At 42.7% G+C, this 18,819-nt stretch overlaps 1 protein-coding gene across 4 annotated transcripts in view; it reads left to right on the top strand.

Annotated features, from left to right (window-relative positions):
- sdk1b (sidekick cell adhesion molecule 1b) overlaps positions 1–18,819 on the top strand; it is a 620,017-nt gene that overhangs the window by 316,590 nt on the left and 284,608 nt on the right. For 2 of the 4 annotated variants that reach the window (XM_057843730.1, XM_057843729.1), the window contains exon 1: positions 1,574–2,503. The exons of the other annotated variants lie outside the window; for them this stretch is intronic. The gene's annotated coding sequence lies outside the window, so the exon portion shown is untranslated. Of the gene's footprint in view, positions 1–1,573; positions 2,504–18,819 lie in introns of those variants that run through there. 4 annotated transcript variants of the gene reach the window in all.

Genomic DNA, 18,819 nt, shown 5'->3' with positions numbered 1-18,819 from the left:
CGACTCCGCTGCTGTTCCGCCAGCAGACTCCTGCGACTCCGCTGCTGTTCCGCCAGCAGACTCCTGCGACTCCGCTGCTGTTCCGCCAGCAGACTCCTGCGACGCCGCTGCTGTTCCGCCAGCAGACTCCTGCGACGCCGCTGCTGTTCCGCCAGCAGACTCCTGCGACGCCGCTGCTGTTCCGCCAGCAGCCTCCTGCGACGCCGCTGCTGTTCCGCCAGCAGCCTCCTGCGACGCCGCTGCTGTTCCGCCAGCAGCCTCCTGCGACGCCGCTGCTGCTCCGCCAGCAGCCTCCTGCGACGCCGCTGCTGCTCCGCCAGCAGCCTCCTGCGACGCCGCTGCTGCTCCGCCAGCAGCCTCCTGCGACGCCGCTGCTGCTCCGCCAGCAGCCTCCTGCGACGCCGCTGCTGCTCCGCCAGCAGCCTCCTGCGACGCCGCTGCTGCTCCGCCAGCAGCCTCCTGCGACGCCGCTGCTGCTCCGCCAGCAGTCTCCTGCGACTCCGCTGCTGCTCCGCCAGCAGTCTCCTGCGACTCCGCTGCTGTCCCGCCAGCAGACGACTCCGCTGCTGTCCCGCCAGCAGACGACTCCGCTGCTGTCCCGCCAGCAGACGACTCCGCTGCTGTCCCGCCAGCAGACGACTCCGCTGCTGTCCCGCCAGCAGACGACTCCGCTGCTGTCCCGCCAGCAGACGACTCCGCTGCTGTCCCGCCAGCAGACGACTCCGCTGCTGTCCCGCCAGCAGACGACTCCGCTGCTGTCCCGCCAGCAGACGACTCCGCTGCTGTCCCGCCAGCAGACGACTCCGCTGCTGTCCCGCCAGCAGACGACTCCGCTGCTGTCCCGCCAGCAGACGACTCCGCTGCTGTCCCGCCAGCAGACGACTCCGCTGCTGTCCCGCCAGCAGACGACTCCGCTGCTGTCCCGCCAGCAGACGACGCCGCTGCTGTCCCGCCAGCAGACGACTCCGCTGCTGCTCCGCCAGCAGCCTCCTGCGACGCCGCTGCTGTCCCGCCAGCAGCCTCCTGCGACGCCGCTGCTGTCCCGCCAGCAGCCTCCTGCGACTCCGCTGCTGTCCCGCCAGCAGCCTCCTGCGACGCCGCTGCTGTCCCGCCAGCAGCCTCCTGCGACTCCGCTGCTGTCCCGCCAGCAGCCTCCTGCGACTCCGCTGCTGTCCCGCCAGCAGCCTCCTGCGACTCCGCTGCTGTCCCGCCAGCAGTCTCCTGCGACTCCGCTGCTGTCCCGCCAGCAGACGACTCCGCTGCTGTCCCGCCAGCAGACGACACCGCTGCTGTCCCGCCAGCAGACGACACCGCTGCTGTCCCGCCAGCAGACGACACCGCTGCTGTCCCGCCAGCAGACGACACCGCTGCTGTCCCGCCAGCAGACGACACCGCTGCTGTCCCGCCAGCAGACGACACCGCTGCTGTCCCGCCAGCAGACGACACCGCTGCTGTCCCGCCAGCAGACGACACCGCTGCTGTCCCGCCAGCAGACGACACCGCTGCTGTCCCGCCAGCAGACGACGACACCGACGACGACTCCGACTCCGACTCTGTTTCTGGTCCGCACGACGACTCCGACTCCGACTCTGTTTCTGGTCCGCACGACGACTCCGACTCCGACTCTGTTTCTGGTCCGCACGACGACTCCGACTCCGACTCTGTTCCTGGTCCGCACGACGACTCCGACTCCGACTCTGTTCCTGGTCCGCACGACGACTCCGACTCTGTTCCGGACCCTCGCCCCGATGATGCTGCTCCCCGTTTCCTGCCAAAACGTGGCGGTATGGACAACCGAGCACTACCTCGTCGGGGACGCCCGCCTGATCTGCCTGTGCGGTCGCCCAATGTCTGGCGCCCCGGGCGCCCTCCCGATCGACCCGTGCGATCGGCCCACGTCTGGCGTCCTGGACGCCCGCCTGACTGGCCGTGACGGGCTGGTGTTGCTCCCTCCTCCGAGCAACCTTCTGACTTTTTGTTTCCTCGGGACGTCTGGGATCCGTCCCTTGAGGGGGGGGTACTGTTAGGTTTTGTGTTTGGTTTCTCCTTGTGTGACTTGTCCTGTGATTACCCATTACTCTCACCTGTGTGTGTTTTCCCAGTGTATTCGGCAATCTGCATCCACCTGTGTTACCCAGCTGTTCCTTGTCTCGTTATCCCTTGTCTGCTTGTGTATATATGCTCCCATTTTCTGTTCACTCCTTGCTGCGTCATTGTCTATGTCTATGTCAATGTCTGTGCCTGCGTCAAAGTTGAAGTCCAGTCCTAGCCCTCGTGTTCGTCTCAGTAAGTTTTTGATATTCAGCCTTTGTTAGTGACCTAAGTTATTTGTTGATAGTTTTTTGATCACCACAGCCTTTGTTTTGTACTTTGTGCCTTTTGTTAGTTATCATTAAAGCCCTTTTGAGTTCTCTGCCACCTGCCTCGCTGCCTTTTTCGTTTTCCCTGCATTTGGGTCCATAACAACCTGCCTGCCTGCCCGTTCATTCCTGACAGTTTTTAGGTAAGAAATATATATATATATTTTTTTTTTCTAAGCTCTAAAAGTTTTTTGAGTGAAAGCAGTGAATTAGTCTTTTCATTTATTTATTTTTTTAGTCACATTTGAGATGCAATTATTGGCTGTTTTCAACAAAGTACATCGAAAATAAAGACATTGATAGACTGAAAATGGTTCAATATTAGATATGTCTTGTTTTCTCATCTATATTTATTATAATTGCTCTTTACTTAAAAAATAAAAATATAAATATGTTTTATCCGATTTCTCGATTAATCGATAGAATTTTCAGTCGATTACTCGATTACTAAAATATTCGTTAGCTGCAGCCCTATTGTATTACCTGTATATATTTGCTTTTTAGCAAAATCCAGAAGGTTTTGTGATTTGTTGCAGAGCTCCTAATTCCCTCAACCTTGTCAAAAAGCCTCAGTTTTAACTAAAGTAAATCAGACCAAAAGCATAATGCTGCTAACTTGAGTGGTTATAGTTAAGGTTTCCATTTATCACATGTTAAAAACAAGAAAAAGAAAAAAAAAGAAAAAGAGTATGGCTTGTAGGAAAGTAGTCATTCTTATTTTTGGAGGTTGTAATATACCAGTATCTTGATGTATTCAGTAAAACATAAGAAAGGAATACTCTGTAAACAATGTCATTTTCAGCTAATAATTTTGGATCACTTTTAAATGATATTGAATTGTTGTTGTTTTTTTATCATACTAGAATACAATGTTGAGTTTATTCTGTGAATATACGTAAGAATAGATAAACCTATAGTTTCGAAGAAAGGGTTTGACACCACTGATTTCGGGGTTAGGTCATGTTCCCCGTGTTAGAAATTGGTTTTCTGATTCATACAAATAACGAGTGTTCATTGTAGAGTTGAGTCGAAGGCTTGCCAACCATATTGCCAGCAGTTTTACATAGAATATCTCCATCTTAGCTTACTGATTTAATAATGCTCTAAGCAAAATAACCATTTATTCATTTTCTATACTACTTATGCTGTTCAGGGTCGCAAAGAGTCACAGTATAATCTCAACTGAATTGTGTGAAAGGCAGGTTGCAACCCTGAAACAGACAAAGTATCTTCTATTTTCACACCCATAGTCATTCAGTGGAAAGCTATAAGTGGTACAAAATTGAAAGGATTCAAGTTTCTGGTAGGCAAATATCCAACAAGTTTCCTCGGATTTGAAGGTATCGATGTCTCTAAGATCTCTCCACTAGACTCCTGAGTTCTACCCACGTTGCTGTCAGCACACAGAACAGACGCATATTTACACTCTATTTCATCTCGACACAGAGGGTCATAACAGAGAGAAATGTTTTTCCGATTCCCTCCATGCCGTCTGGAATCTTAAATTTTGTATCCGGGGGCTACGTGGTTGCCACCGACTGCTCGTCAGGGATGGATATTACATGCAAATGTTGTTGTACCTTGTAGTACAAGTACCTAAGCTATTTGCAAAAGTCAGGTGTTAGTCATGACCAGGGCAGGGTGCGCCCACCCAAAGTCAGAATGACATTGGATTCTGTTTGCCGGTGTGACCCTAATGAGGAAAAGCACTGTAGAAAATAGATGGGTGATGTGTGTTTTTGTGTGTCTGTTTATTACATGACAGAGAACCACTTCCCATTGCCCAAGGGCTTTTCTTTTCCTGTAAGTGATAAGAGATGAGTCTCTCTAGTCCAATTAATTAAAGTCCACACACACATCCTATAATCTCTCTTTGATGCACAACCACACCAACATACCTCAGCCTGTCAATCAAAGGAGCGGCAGCGTAGCCTTCATGTCGGCGTGCCTCCTTCCCTTCACTTCAGCACAGTGGAGGTCTTTGTAGATTCCTGCTGCAGACCATTAGAGCAAAATATCCCCAAAGACAGACCCGCACACAGGTACATGAAAGACACACAAACACAGCAAAGGTGCAAGCCCGGAGGCGCTTGTCTTGTCTTGGATAGCATCAAAGACTAGATGAGCATTTAGGAGAGTAAAGAAACAAGGATAAGGGAAAAACTTTAGGCATGGACACTCATAGAAAAAGAGATCAGAATGTGATTTTTGAACGAAGCTGACGAGGTGAAGGAAGTAGCCACATTGTAGGCGCAAGGACGTGGATCAAACAGTGGAGATAAAAGCCCAGAAGAACGAGGAGCTAGTGGCAGTGCCCAGAAGTACACGCTACCACAATTATTATAGCACTCAGCTTCAGGCTCAATAATTGATCAGCCGCCTCTATCTTTTCTAGAGCGAAGGCGCTAATGTCATGCTTGTTAACGATTGCTGAACTGCAGGAAAATTGCTCAAAATATGCTGATTCAAATAGTACATTCATACTTGAATACAGATGTAAAAGTGCTACATAACAATGTTTAAATGCCAGTTCATGATGGTTTGAAAATAAGACCATGATAAATCATGTTTTTAGAAAATCTACCATTAACATTACATACAGTATAACCTGTAAAATTCAATTACTTTTGAATAATTTGAGAGGAGAAGTAAATGACTGGATAAATATAATTACATAATGCATAATGTTGCTCAACCTTTTATAACTGAGATGCAGAGTTGGTTAAGCTATTCAATTGGAAATAATCCAGTATGTACATGCAGTTTGCCCACTTGCAGTTCTTATTTTCCTTCCACATCCCTATTCTTGTGCTCTGCAATTGGCTGGCAACCAATTCAGTACCCCTCCTACTGCCCCTAGTGAACTGGTATAGGCCCCAGCACCACCGCGACCCTCATGAGAAACACACAACTGCACTGTAAAAACAACAATAACAATCAGAAAAACTGTTATCTAATTGACTACCACAGACGTATAAGTGGTGTTCCTTATAATGGTCAACTGCTCTCTACTAAAGAAAGAAAAACAGTAGAAACAAACCTTTTTGTTTATGAAAGGTGGAAATGTAATCGAAAGTTCAGTGTTCATGTAGCCGTAGAACACAATAGTTTATGGCACTCGAAAGACGGGGATGTCTTGTGAAAAATGGCTGGGACTGAAGGAATCCTGGCAACATGGGCGTCTATAATTTAGTGATTTTAGAGTGCATTAACCATAATTTTATTATCAACATACAGTGGTACTTCCCGATACGAAGTTAATTCGTTCCAGGACCTTGTTTGTCGAAATGGTCGTATGTCGAGCAGGATTTTCCCATAAGAATACATTGCAATTCCATTAATTCGTTCCACAGCTCAAAAATCTACACTAAATCCCTAATAAATACTGCTGGTACGATTACAAATGATTACACATAGCAAAGGAAATAAATTACGAATAAAAATCGGAATAATATAATAATAATAATAATAATTCCTGTAATAATGTAACGAATCGGGTTTTAATGTGGCTGACGTTTTTTGCGCGCTATACCTGAACACACCGCGTGGCTGACATGACAGTGAGATAGAGAGTGCGGTAGAGATTTTCCTCTTTTAATGTTTTGTTACTGGCGTCAACTGCCGCGGACAGTAGGCACGTTTTGTTGCAAAAGTTGATGGAATGAATGTTTGGAAACCTGACGAAACTGGCATATTCTTTGGTGATGTTACCGTAATAATAATTGTCGCCTTAACTTATAAAGAGTGGCGAACGGAGGTCGGAGGAGGACCGTCGAGATGTATAATGTCGAGCCAGTTTACGGATGCGCACAGTGCGCTCATATTTTTCTATCGTTTCCATTTTTACTTCAATGGTAAGCGTCCCCTTTTCTTTTTTTTCACCACCTGCACTAACATCCTTGGAACCCATGTTGATTTCTCCCACAAGAAAAGCCGCTGTGCGTCCGTCTTCCGGCAAAACGAAACTGCGGCGCTGTCATAAATTGTTGTATTTCGAGCTGGTCGCCGGATATAGAAACAAATGGCGAGTCAAATTTTACGTCGAATGTCGAAAAGATTGTGTGTCGAAGCGATCATATGTCGAGGTACTACTTTACACAGTATTTTAATTACTATGTGTTTTAATGGTTAGTATAGGTCATTTATTTTCACTATATTGCTGTATTTTGTACCTTAGTACTTTGTACCTGATTAAAGAATATTTGAAATTCCCTACTTTTACATTAAGAAGTGGAATAACAATCATTTTTGTGGTCAAAAATACACGTACAAAAAAGAAAAAAAACCTTCACAATTCACTCATTTGAGTAGTGATTACAGCAAACACACAGTGGAGCGCAGTGGTGCTTCAGCAGACAGGGACGACTTCAGTGTATCGGTGTCTTGCTTAAGGACACTACAATTGTGGGTCTGGGAAATGTGGGGTGCAAATGGGCCTTTGCTGTGTCCTCCCAATTCTGTTCCTGCTTGATGCAGTTGGCATTTTTGTTTTGTTTTTTTCCCCATATTCTTCTGTCAGTCTATGAACACAACAGGGGTCCCCATGAGTGGTCCCCATGAGTGTGTCCAAATGGGTAAGATCGGCAAGGGTGCGCATACATATTATGCAGCAATACCTTCTTATTGTATTGCATTTGATTTTACTTCCCCTCTCAAAGTGTTTACTTTATTCTTCAACTGAGTTGTGGAAATCATTTTGAAATATGTTTTTGTTGGATTGATTTTTGACATGACAAAACTAAGCATATAACCAGGCTGAGATCAGGCCAAACTGTTGGCCATTGAACACAATTATTTCAATTTTCATTCAAAATGTCATTTTCATGAAGCAATGTAAAAATTAAAAGTTTTGAAAATGGTGCAAACCATTGCTGTTACTCATGTACCAAAAACAAACCATAAAAAAGCCTCCGTTTATTCTTGAGACTTATGAAATCAAGGGCACAATTATGGAAAGACAAAACCAAAGGTGTCCTAGTGCAGAATGGGGTGTAGTTCCTCACTTGTCTACAATAAAACCGTAGTCTTTACTGCAAATATTGGTATTAAAAATGAACATATTCTTGCTCTTGCACAACCAATTTGTCATTTTAATGCTTAAACATCAGCTATTGACTACGTCAAAAACAAATCCAAATCAATTGAACAATTCACGTTACCTAAAAACCAATACACACAAATTAGGGAGAAGCCTAAATCATTTCTAAAGTTTACTTTTTTTTTTTTTTTTTTTTTGCAAAATAATTTATACAGTTTCATCGGAGTGTAAGGAATCTATCAAATAAATATGCTTCCAAATCATTCCCCTGCACTATAAGGGTTTGGATTATTCTGAATAAAGAAAAGATAATGTTAGTCATTTTTCGCCCCCTTTTTTTCTTTCAAGCAATGCTGCTGAAAGCATGTCCATTGCAGAACTGACAAGGAGATATACTGAAATAGAGCTGATTGACTGCATTTTCTGAAAAGTGAATAGTGAAATAACCTTGTAATAACCTTCTAAACTCACATAACAGTAATCATAGTATGGGTTGGTGATTGTGCGAGATCAGTATTGATTTTACGCTTACTTTTGACTGGGATTTTGCAGAACACATACCATTTCTTTAGGAAATGCAGATATAGTCAGTCACAGAATGGTCCTTTGTCAGACAGAAGTTTTGAATATGAGTAATGAAATTGTTGAAGGTATTGTAAGCTCGTTCAAATTCAGTAGTTTGGTAGAAAAAAATCGGATGATGTTGTTGAATTCTTAATGTTTCTGAAGTGGGAGCAGTTTTTGTATTATATTTTTTTTAGAGACCAAATTGTAGAGTTACTCATTCACATTTGTATGCTTGTGACTTTGGAAAATAGTTTTATATGACAATACAATACAAATGCGAAGTTAAATGCTGTGTGTATGGATTCAGCTTGTCCAAGGCAAGTTGAACTTTGTGCCACACAACAGACTTAATGATTGTAAAAGACATGCTGAGGTAAGCTAAGTTTAACACTCCGTCACCTGTATTTTACACTGTCGTAAAGTCAAAGGTGCACAACATCAGATTTTCACTTCAATTATTCATGAAATAGCAATAATATTTCAGTAACATTAAATAAACTTTTTTTTTTTATACTTTTAAAATTGATCTCAATGCTTAAGCACATATTTTCCCATTTTAACCCTTTAACACCTAAGCCTATTTTGGCCAAATTTGCATGCCTTTGATGTTGCCTTTATATTTCAAAGAAAAAAATGTTCCCAATGGCCAGGTTGGGTCCATTTTTTCAGGACACCATAACCTTCATGTCCAAACTGTTGTTTTCCTCACTGACCAATTATAATCAACATTTTGGACCCAAAAAGACAAAAAAATCGTAAAATAGTTTTTCAAAATTTGAAATGTTGATGTCCCATTGACAACCAAACATGCTCGACCAACCGTTTTGAAGCTTGATAATGCTTATTCAACTTGTTAAGATAAACATTCAATAGAAAAAAAATATAGACTAAATAGTTTTATGTTTGACAATTCATCACAAATAGCAGTTGCGGTCATAGGTGTTTTTGACCTTTACACATACTATGGTCAAAACAGGTTATATACAGTGCAAAATGAGAAAAAAAATATATTATGATATATACTGTTTTGTATGTATATAAATATCATCTAACACAAAAAGGGTTTGGATGATATTTCTTTGTGAGTTTAGGTATTGTACCCATCACCTTATCAAAAGTATATACAGTACATGTAACGAAGCTTCTCGAACACACATCTATACATGAATTGAAAAGATTGATAGTGAAGAAGAAAAAATCAAATATAACATTGAAAAAAATTCTTTTCAAAAATATTGACAATAAACTAGTTCAGTTCATTTTTTTCAGGACTGCAACACAAAGTTTCCTCTTGAACAGGACACAGAGCTACGTCTACGTCACACACAACGTCACACAGCCTACTTTTCCGCCGTTTTCGCACTGCTGTCAGCCTGTCGAGGAAAACAACGACATACGTCTGATCGTCTTCCTTGAGTTGATGAAATAATGCATTAGCTTGCGCTAAATTTAGTTTTCGATTCCTTCCATATGTTTTAAAGTCGCTCGCTCAATCCAACTGGCCGTTGCTCACTTTGCATGCCTCCCTTTCCTTAGATGGCGCCTCGCTCGGCAATTTATAGTGGCAATTTATTAAAAATATTCACATTAGGTTCGTCCTTCTTGACCTCAAAACGGCTGGATCCTGGGATACGTAGTCTTTAGTGCTGCTTTTTGGTTTTGAAAAAGGACAAAAAAATGATGGAACTATGGAGATAAACACATGGTCCATGCAGCGTTTTAATCCTTATAATTTATGAGTGCAATAAACTATAAAACTCAAATGACATTGTCTCCCATTTTACTTGGTCGATTGACTTCAAATAAAAACTGGTGTGGACATCAACTTCCGCACTTTCAAATGAGACCATTCAGCGGCATGTGGGTGACGTAATTACAGCGTGACGAAGCTTCAAAGACGATATGCGTAAACGCGTCGCTGCCGACATGTTTGGTGTTAAAGGGTTAAAAGACAGTTTAAACGTCGCAAATTAGTTCCCATTTAGCTTCCGCGTGCATCATCAGCCAATCACGTGAAGCGGTATTTTGGCAACCTGAAGGAGGACGGTATATTTTTCTTGTCAATATTTTGATCTAGTTGCAGTATCATTTTTGGCCATCAATCTTAAATTGTGCATCCTTAAGCAAAACGTAGATTAAATAAATTAAAATTTTACTTGAAATAATGAATCCATTCCATGGCCACGCCAAACTCCTCCCATGTCTGAGTTTTTGCCTCAGCGACCGCCGAAGCTGCATTCCGTTTGGCCAGCCGGCACCTGTCAGCTGCTTCTGGAGTCCCACAGGCCAAAAAGCCCTGGTAGGCCTCCTTCTTGAGATTGACGGCACCCCTCACTGCTGGTGACCACCAGCGGGTTCGGGGATTGCCGCCACAACAGGCACCAACCACTTTACAGCCACAACTCCGATCAGCCGCCTCACTGAAGGAAGTGCGGAACATGGCCCATCGGACTCAATATCCCCCACCTCCCCCGGGACAAGAGAGAAGTTCTGCCAGAGGTGGGTGTTAAGGCTCTTTCTGACAGGGGATTCTGCCAGACGTTTCCCAGCAGACCCTCACAATTACGTTTGGGTCTGGACAGCATTTTCCCCCACCATCGGAGCCAACACACCACCAGTTGGTGATCAGTTGACAGCTTCGCCCCTCTCTTCATCCGAGTGTCCAAAACATGCGGCCGCAAATCTGATGACACGATTACAAAGTCGATCATCGAACTGTGGCCTAGGGTGCCCTGGTGTCAAGTGCACGTATGGACACCCCTATGTTTGAACATGGTGTTCGTTATGGACAAGCCGTGATGCGCACAATAGTCCTATAACAGAACTCCGATTGGGGGGGCCGTTCCTCCCAATTATGCCCCTCAAACGTCAGCGTTGAAGTCCCCCAGCAGAACGAGGAAGTCCTCAGAGGATAAACTCTGTAGCAAGCATGCTCCTCGGCAAGGCCCTGGGGGTGGATGAGAACTGCCCAGAGTTCCTAAAGGCTCTGGATGTTGTGGGGCTGGATTGGCAGACCGGGGTGGTGGTCCCCATTTTTAAGAAGGGGGATCGTTTCAATTACAGAGGGATCACACTCCTCAGCCTCCCCGGTAAAGTCTATTCAAGGGTGCTGGAGAGGATGGTCCGTCAGGAAGTCGAATCTCAGATTCAGGAGGAGCAGTGTGGTTTTCGTCCTGGCCGTGGAATGGTGGACCAGCTCTACACCCTCGGCAGGGTCCTCGAGGGTGCATGGGAGTTCACCCAACCAGTCTACATGAGTTTTGTAGATTTGGAGAAGGCGTTCAACCGTGTGCCTGGGGGTCCTGTGGAGGGTGCTCCGGGAGTACCAAGCCCCTTGGTAGGGTTTGTTCGGTCCCTGTACGACCGGTGTCAGAGTTTGGTCCGCATTGCAGTAAGTCGAATTTGTTCCCAGTGAGGGTCGGACTCTGCCAAGGTTGCCCTTTGCCATTTCCAGGCGCAGTCGAAGCGTTGAGGGGATCCAGTTTGGTAGCCTCAGCATTGCATCGCTGCTTTTTGCAGATGATGTGGTGCTGTTTGCTTCATCAAGCCGTGACCTTCAACTCTCACTGGAGTGGTTCGCAGCCGAGTGTGAAGCGGTTGGGATGAAGATCAGCATCTCCAAATCCGAGACCATGGTCACCAGTCGGAAAAGGGTGACGTTCCCTCTCAGGGTCGGGGATGAGATTCTGCCCCAAGTGGAGGAGTTCAAGTATCTTGGAGTCTTGTTCACGACTGAGGGTAGGAGGAAGTGGGAGATCGACCAATGGATCGGTCCGTGATGCGGACTCTGCACCAACAGGGTCAGATAGGTTTGATAAACATCTCTATGAAATGGGTTTTTGGACCTTGTACAAACAATGTATGCAATTTCCAAATGATTTGGAGTGTATCAGAGCATGTCCACTTCTAAAGCACCCAAGATGTAAAGGGCGTGTCAATTATGACAACTTAAAGGGTATGACAACACCTGGGGAAATGCTAATATTCCATCATTTATCCATAAACGCATGCCTTTTGGATTCATATCATGCCACTTCGTGTAATTAAACACATCGCAACACCAAGAAAATGATAGAAATTTGGATCGATTGTCAAGCTAAAAGGACCCGCCCACGAGATCCCGGAAATCTAGCATATTGTGTGCGTGACGTCACTACGAGGAAACAACCGGCTCAGTGCTTAGTACTGAATGGCGGCGATGATAGCGGACAATTTTGTTTCTAGTTGCAGCGACGAATCCGACGCAACGACCATTCTTCTAATGGTAACGAGGAGAGTTATGAACCTTTCTTTGGTGTTTTGGGTTATTAATTTGAGCCCAAACGAAAGCCAATGCAGCCTAATGAAAGGATCATTGAGAGGAGCAATCACACTGATGAAACACCGGCAAGATTGGCTGGGAAACACCGAATGGTTTGTTTTGCATTTCTTTTTGTGAAGCTTATACACCGTGACCGCAAAATAATGTAATATATAGAATAATTATCATTTATAGTGCTATCATAGCTTTTCGCTCTGCCAACAGACACAAATATGAATGAGATTCGAGGATTTGTTCTATATATTTTACGAGCCATAATTTATACATGTGTCCAGTCCTATATCCAATGCGTGATATGTTTTTATTATAAAAGAGAATTACTCTCTTGAGTGAGCTGGCCGTCCAGCTCTTTTTCTCGCGTTCGGGAACTCATGGGTACTACATTGCGACAAATGGCTATTTGTAGACCACATAGCATGACAGGTTTGAACCATTTTAGCGATTTTTTTGATAAAACACGAACGCAACTCCCTCGTCGATAAACAAGGATTGCACCTGCCTCGACCTTTCGTTTCCTTGTTATGACGTCTCCGCCCCATTCGGCTGTTTCCAGAATACTTTCAGAAATGTTCGGAATTTTCGATCTATTTTCGATAATTGCTCATGAATGCGATTTATTTTTTTGTTAACTTTAATAATATTTGTTATCTTGCCACATAACGGTTCTATTGATATCTCACAGCCCCTTAGTGTTTTAATACCCTTTAAAAGAGGAATTTCAGGTGTAAGTAATTTGCAGATTGTTCAAAACAGATTCATAGTCATTCGTTCACTGCCATTGGAGGTAAACATCCATGTTTACAGAGAAAGTTGGCAGTGAATGAGATCTATTAAAAATGAATGCAAATTTATTTCTCCTGAGCAAAAAACACATCAAGTGAGCCTGTTAGTCAAAACTAGACCATTTTGATGCTTTCGGTCCTTTAAGAGTACTTGAAAATAATCATCGTATGCAAATGTGTGAACATGTGTGCTTCATGACAATATTTGTTGTTATATTTGTGCGCCAATGTGGCATTTATTTCCATCCGTAGTCCCCCTACTCGACCAGATGTTTCCGTTCCACATGAATGAATCTTAAATGAGAGTCTGCCGTTGCGCTTTTTGTGCATGTGCCGGTACCCATCTGTGTGTGTTTGCTCCAGGTCCCATCCCAGTTGTTCTGCAGTGCGTCTAATTGGAGGTATTTTACTGTCCTTGTGATTGTTGTGGCGCTTGGACTGTAATCTCCCTCTGTGTCTCAACTTGTGCACATGTGGAACATCATGTATGCGTTAGGGTTTCAGTACACTAATGCTAGAAGCTTAATGTTTGTTGTGACGCTCAGCTTGTCTCAGTGAAATGTAAGTATGCCTTTTGAAAACAGTTTATTATTTACTTGCGTTACATTTTATTATCACTGAACCTGTGTGAAAACCCAGTATTGCCAAAACAACCACTTTCCAGGCTATAACAAAGAAATACTCTGTTGAGGCATTCACAGGGGTGCACATACCATGAGTGGTGTTCAGGTGTGCATGCAAACTAAGCATGCTCCCGATTTCACTTGTCATTGTGCATATTGCTGGAAAAAAAACACAAGGCATACATTGATGTCCTTGTGCTACTTGTTATGCTTGTTTTGAAGTTGGCCGTCATAGCAGGTCGCCAACACAGTTCTGAACAGTTTTTATGGTGGTTGGCTGCACGTTTTTCGCTTCGACCACGTGAAAACCTCCCTCCGCTTGAACACAATAAAGGACTTTATAAGCATATCTGCTTCGCTGTAAACAGCCTTGACACTTTGTCAAAATGTTTTTCTTTTTTTCTTTTTTTTTTTTTCATTGGCCGTTGCGAGAAACTGACAAGTGACAATATATTTTAAGTTGTAAAAATAGGAAGACTCCCACAGTGGTTGTCGTAAACATGAAACAAAAGTGTTTTTGTCAATGACTTCGAACACAAATTAATTTGAACAAAAACATGAAAAAATATTGTGCATTTCTGCTCCCCAGTCAACATGACAAGATTCCCACTACTGATTAGACGGCTGGGTGATTCTTTCCAAATTGTTTGTTGGGTGACCCACCCCTAAGACAAAACAAGTCTCAAATTGGATGTTGAATCAGGTTGCTCACCCCTGATATGAGCATGTGAGCACTGAACAGTGACATTAAATTCTGCTCAAATGACTTTTAATGAATTGCTCGCACAGCCTTTTGTTACTGTTGTACACAAGCAGCTCCGAATGTTTATCGTTCACCAACATGGTAAAGATATTCACGCTTCCATTTTGCACTCTTCTATATTCTGTACTATTACTTAGATCTATTGAGTATTAGTAAATTATGAGGTACTTTTAAAATACTATAGTGTTTTATGTCACATTTTTTAATTAGGTAAATGTATGGTTGCTTTAGTCAGACTTAATAAGATTAGCCAAAGTTCCAGATTTACATTGTCAGCACTGGGGTTGGAAGTGATGTTTCCACTTTTCTGATCAAAGAATCAAAGACCCGAGTAATGGGTGTTTCTAAAAGATTATCCTGAGCAATTACACTGTTGTGTGATATGCTGAAGTGATTTATTTTCCTCTCCAATCTTCTCAGGAAACAGTAGGGACCAAACGTAAATTTTGAAGATTTACTTTATGATAGGGTGACCAAGCATCCTCTTGTGCCCGAACATGTCCTCTTTTCACATCCTTTTCGGGGCGTCTGGCGGGGTTTTATATCTTCAAGGAAATGTCCATTTTTTATTATTTTTCCCGGGACCAATTAGCATGTGTTGAAATTGACCAACGCTTTGCACAGAAAACTAAAGTGCTGTGCTGCGTGTGACGTGTTTCCAGAGAGCCTGCCAGGTTGTTAAGGCTTTTATTACAATCAAAACCATCATAGTGTCAACTGTCAATTCCCATTCACAGACAAACCTTCGTCACAACAGGAGCTCACATGCTATCGGTATGTACACCTTTGGCAACTGTTGACTAGAGGTGCACGATAATTAGCGGTCCGATAATAGGAATTATGACGTCATCCCAATAAATCCGATAACATCATATATTATCGTCCCTATTAATAATATTTTTGGCACGGTGTCGGATTGGGATTTGTGCGTTTGTTTCCACTCATGTTCTTCCAGTATGCGAAGTTTTGTTACTGTCTTTGTTTTGTTCATTATAATAATGTTCATGTCATCATGAAAATTCTGGTTCGGTCAAAGGCAAATCTAAGCTGAATCAACTACTAGTATTTTTACCTACAGGTGTTCAAAAACTCAGGTGAATATACATTGAAAAATTATATATATATATTATCGGTTATCGTATCGGTATCAGCCTTGAGGAGCAGGAAGTTATCGATATTGGTTTCAAAAAATAGATATCGTGCATCCCTAGTATTGACTTCTGTTGGAGCTTTGTACGGGTGTGATCTCTAAAATCCCGTTTGGTGCCGCGAATCGATGCGCTGACGATGATTGTTAACGTTTATAGCAATGTTTGATTTAGCCTCAGCTACAAGTGCTCGCTAATGGTGTCTGTGAGCTAAGCAGTGCTAGGCATTATGGGAAATGTAGTTTTAAACTGCTGTGTTTGGAAACATGCTGGTTGAATCGTTTGTCGGTTGATTTCGGTTATTGTTTGCGTGCAATCTACAACATTGAATGAGAATAACAATTGAGTGGGAAAAAACATTTGTCAACGACAATTAACTCATTCAGTCCCAGCCATTTTCACCGAAGTAAGGCCCTTCGCTCCTGGCCGGTTTACTGGATTTTGACTGATTTTGTAAGGCCCACAGACAATTCTGTTCTATTGCTATATAAACATGGAACCCACCAAAAGAAAGATTAAACTCTCTTCTTTCAGCAGGAAAAAAGTAGGTTCATATCTTTTTCCATTCTTTAGAAATTAGCATTAGAAAATAGCTTAGTTTGAGAAATGTTCCAATTTCTGATGAAAAAACATTGAAATTGAGCTTTTGTGAAAGCATACATTTCAAACATAAATTTGACTTTAACACAGCTATTTTTTTGCTTTAGTTACATCACAAACATCTGTACAATGTTTTCCTTTTACAAAATAACATAAACAACAAGACAAATAGAGCTTCTGATTGCAAAGTAACGATTTATTTACACATAACTAACTGAGAGATGACATTGTCGCCGCGACAGCTGGGTAAACTTTTCGCTCTTCACCGCCTGTCTCATAAAGATAGATTTTTTTTTTTAGTTTCTGCGGGGTCTGCTCGGCGAGCAACACGGACTCAACGACATCGTCCGCTGCACTGGTGGTCCCTGTCGTTCTGCTCGGTCATCCAGCGCCTGGCATCCCAGGCGTCCTCTCGGTTGTTCTGCTCGGTCGTCCGCCGCCTGGCATCCTTCCGCCGGCACCCCGGCCGTGCAGGCCCGGCCGTTCGTTGCTGTTGAATCAGGTTGCGGGTCTTACTAAATGCGCTACTGCCCTCCAGTGGCCAGTTTTATTGCTTTAAAATGGATTTTCAGCCTTGTGCTTTGGAGCTGAGTTGAATCAGCAGTATAGAATACATATAAATAGGTCTTTTGGACACTGAAAAAAATAAAAATAGAATGTATTTATACGTTTTTGGGAGCAAATAAGTTAAAATATTTTTAGTTGGCACTTAGCCTACTGTGTGTGTGAGTAAAATTCAAGTATCTCGAGGCCAGGCTGAGTGTCCTCTTTTTTGGAAATCAAAATATGTTCAACCTACTGTATGATTGCAAATCTAAAGGGTGTGGTCAACAGAGCAACCGACTCAATGTTTGCAGCCTGAAACTATTCACCCTTTTTCAACACCGTTTTTCCTGTTCAGGATCACTGGGTACTCGCGCCTATCTTAGCTGGCTTTGGTCGAAAGGCAGACTACATTCTTAACTGGTTGCAGGGCAGATAGACAGACATTCGGACAACCATTCACACTAACATTCACACCATCACTGAGCGGTAATTGATCCTGTGCCGCATGCTCTGGAGTCGGACCAATAAACTGAAACTTAATGATAGCCAATTAGGAAGAGACCTGAAGTTTGGATAATGTTTCTTTCGATTAGGTTGTCTTTGTGAGATTATCCTAAGCAATTACCCTGTGTTGTGTGGTGTGTTCAGTCTACTTGTACGCGGGTGTTGTATGTGTGCGTGTGTGTGTGTATGTGTACCCGGAGTAAAATTGTCGTTATGCTGTTGAAGTGTTTTATGTGTCACACCAGACGTCATATGTATTTTATGGTAGCATGCAGTGTGACTTTGTGGAAGTGCACACGAGCAAAGTAATATCACCATATGGCGCCTTCTCCCTTTCATCCCACAAAATCTGAGATGATCCATTAAACTTCATCAAGTAGATGTTTTGCTATTAGATATGCATTTTTTAAATACATTAATCGCTAGCAGAAAATCTTCATGACTCTTTGCTGATGGAAGACATTTTTAGCTAATCTTATGTTAGCATTTTATGAGTGTAACTAGACCTTAACAACATGATTCTGTTACAGGCTGACACTGTCCTGTTTAATAAATAGATGGCAGTTTTTTCAAGGCATTTATATCAATAGTATATCAATATGTTAAGTGTATATTTTTTTGCACATTTTTTAAATCAGCCACAGTTTAGCCTACAGTGAAAAAATACTGCCAGTCATGTCACTGAAAGCATGAGTGGATTCAAAATGAGAAAATGGAAATACGTTTCAGGCCAAATGCAAAATGTTCAATATGATTTCGAAAATGGGAAAATAGATTATCAAAATGGCATGCTATGTCAAATAAGTAAGACTGAGGTTGCAATGATTAACCATCAACTAACCAATTATCAATTTAGCCAACAATCATTTTTGAGAATCGATTAATGGTTAAGAGGTTTTTTTTTTTTTTAAGTCTAAAATTTCTAGTTTTAGCCATTCTACAGCATATATTTAAATCTTCATATCTTTCATCTTTCCAGATGATGAAAAGTTTTGCATAATTTATATCAAAACAAGCCACAATTTATTTTTTTGTCCTATTATGAATTATGAAAGTGATTTCCCCCCCTCTTTTTTATTGATTAATCACCCCCCAAAAATCGACAGATCAATCACTTTTTAAAATAATCATTAGTTGCACTCTTAAGCTAAGACATTACAAAAGCCTTATTATAGTTACTGCTTTGGGTGAAAATGTTTGGGCATACAGTTAAAGGCCCTCAGTTCTATTACATTTTTGTAATGACTAATTGATTCTAATGATGAAGCCAGAGATACTTTATTGAGATACTGAACGTTATTACTGCTTTGTCTGAAAATGTTTGGCCACACAGTTAAAGGCCCTCAATTCCATTACATTTTCATAATGAGTGATTGATTATAATGATGATGCCAGGGATACTTTATTGAGATGCTGACCGTGATTGCAATCTTCTACTTTGCTGGGTTTTTGTGAAAGCCAAAACAAAGAAGGACAAAAGCCGTTTTGTTAAATATGCCCTACTTTGTTATAGCAGAGCCAAGCTTGTACATATATTACCACACAGCTCTGCTTAGCTAATGTCTCT

The sequence above is a fragment of the Corythoichthys intestinalis genome, chromosome 8, assembly GCF_030265065.1.
Source record: "Corythoichthys intestinalis isolate RoL2023-P3 chromosome 8, ASM3026506v1, whole genome shotgun sequence".
NCBI classification, from domain to species: domain Eukaryota; kingdom Metazoa; phylum Chordata; class Actinopteri; order Syngnathiformes; family Syngnathidae; genus Corythoichthys; species Corythoichthys intestinalis.
Note: the sequence above shows the minus strand (reverse complement) of the source record. Positions and strands in the feature narration are given on the sequence as shown.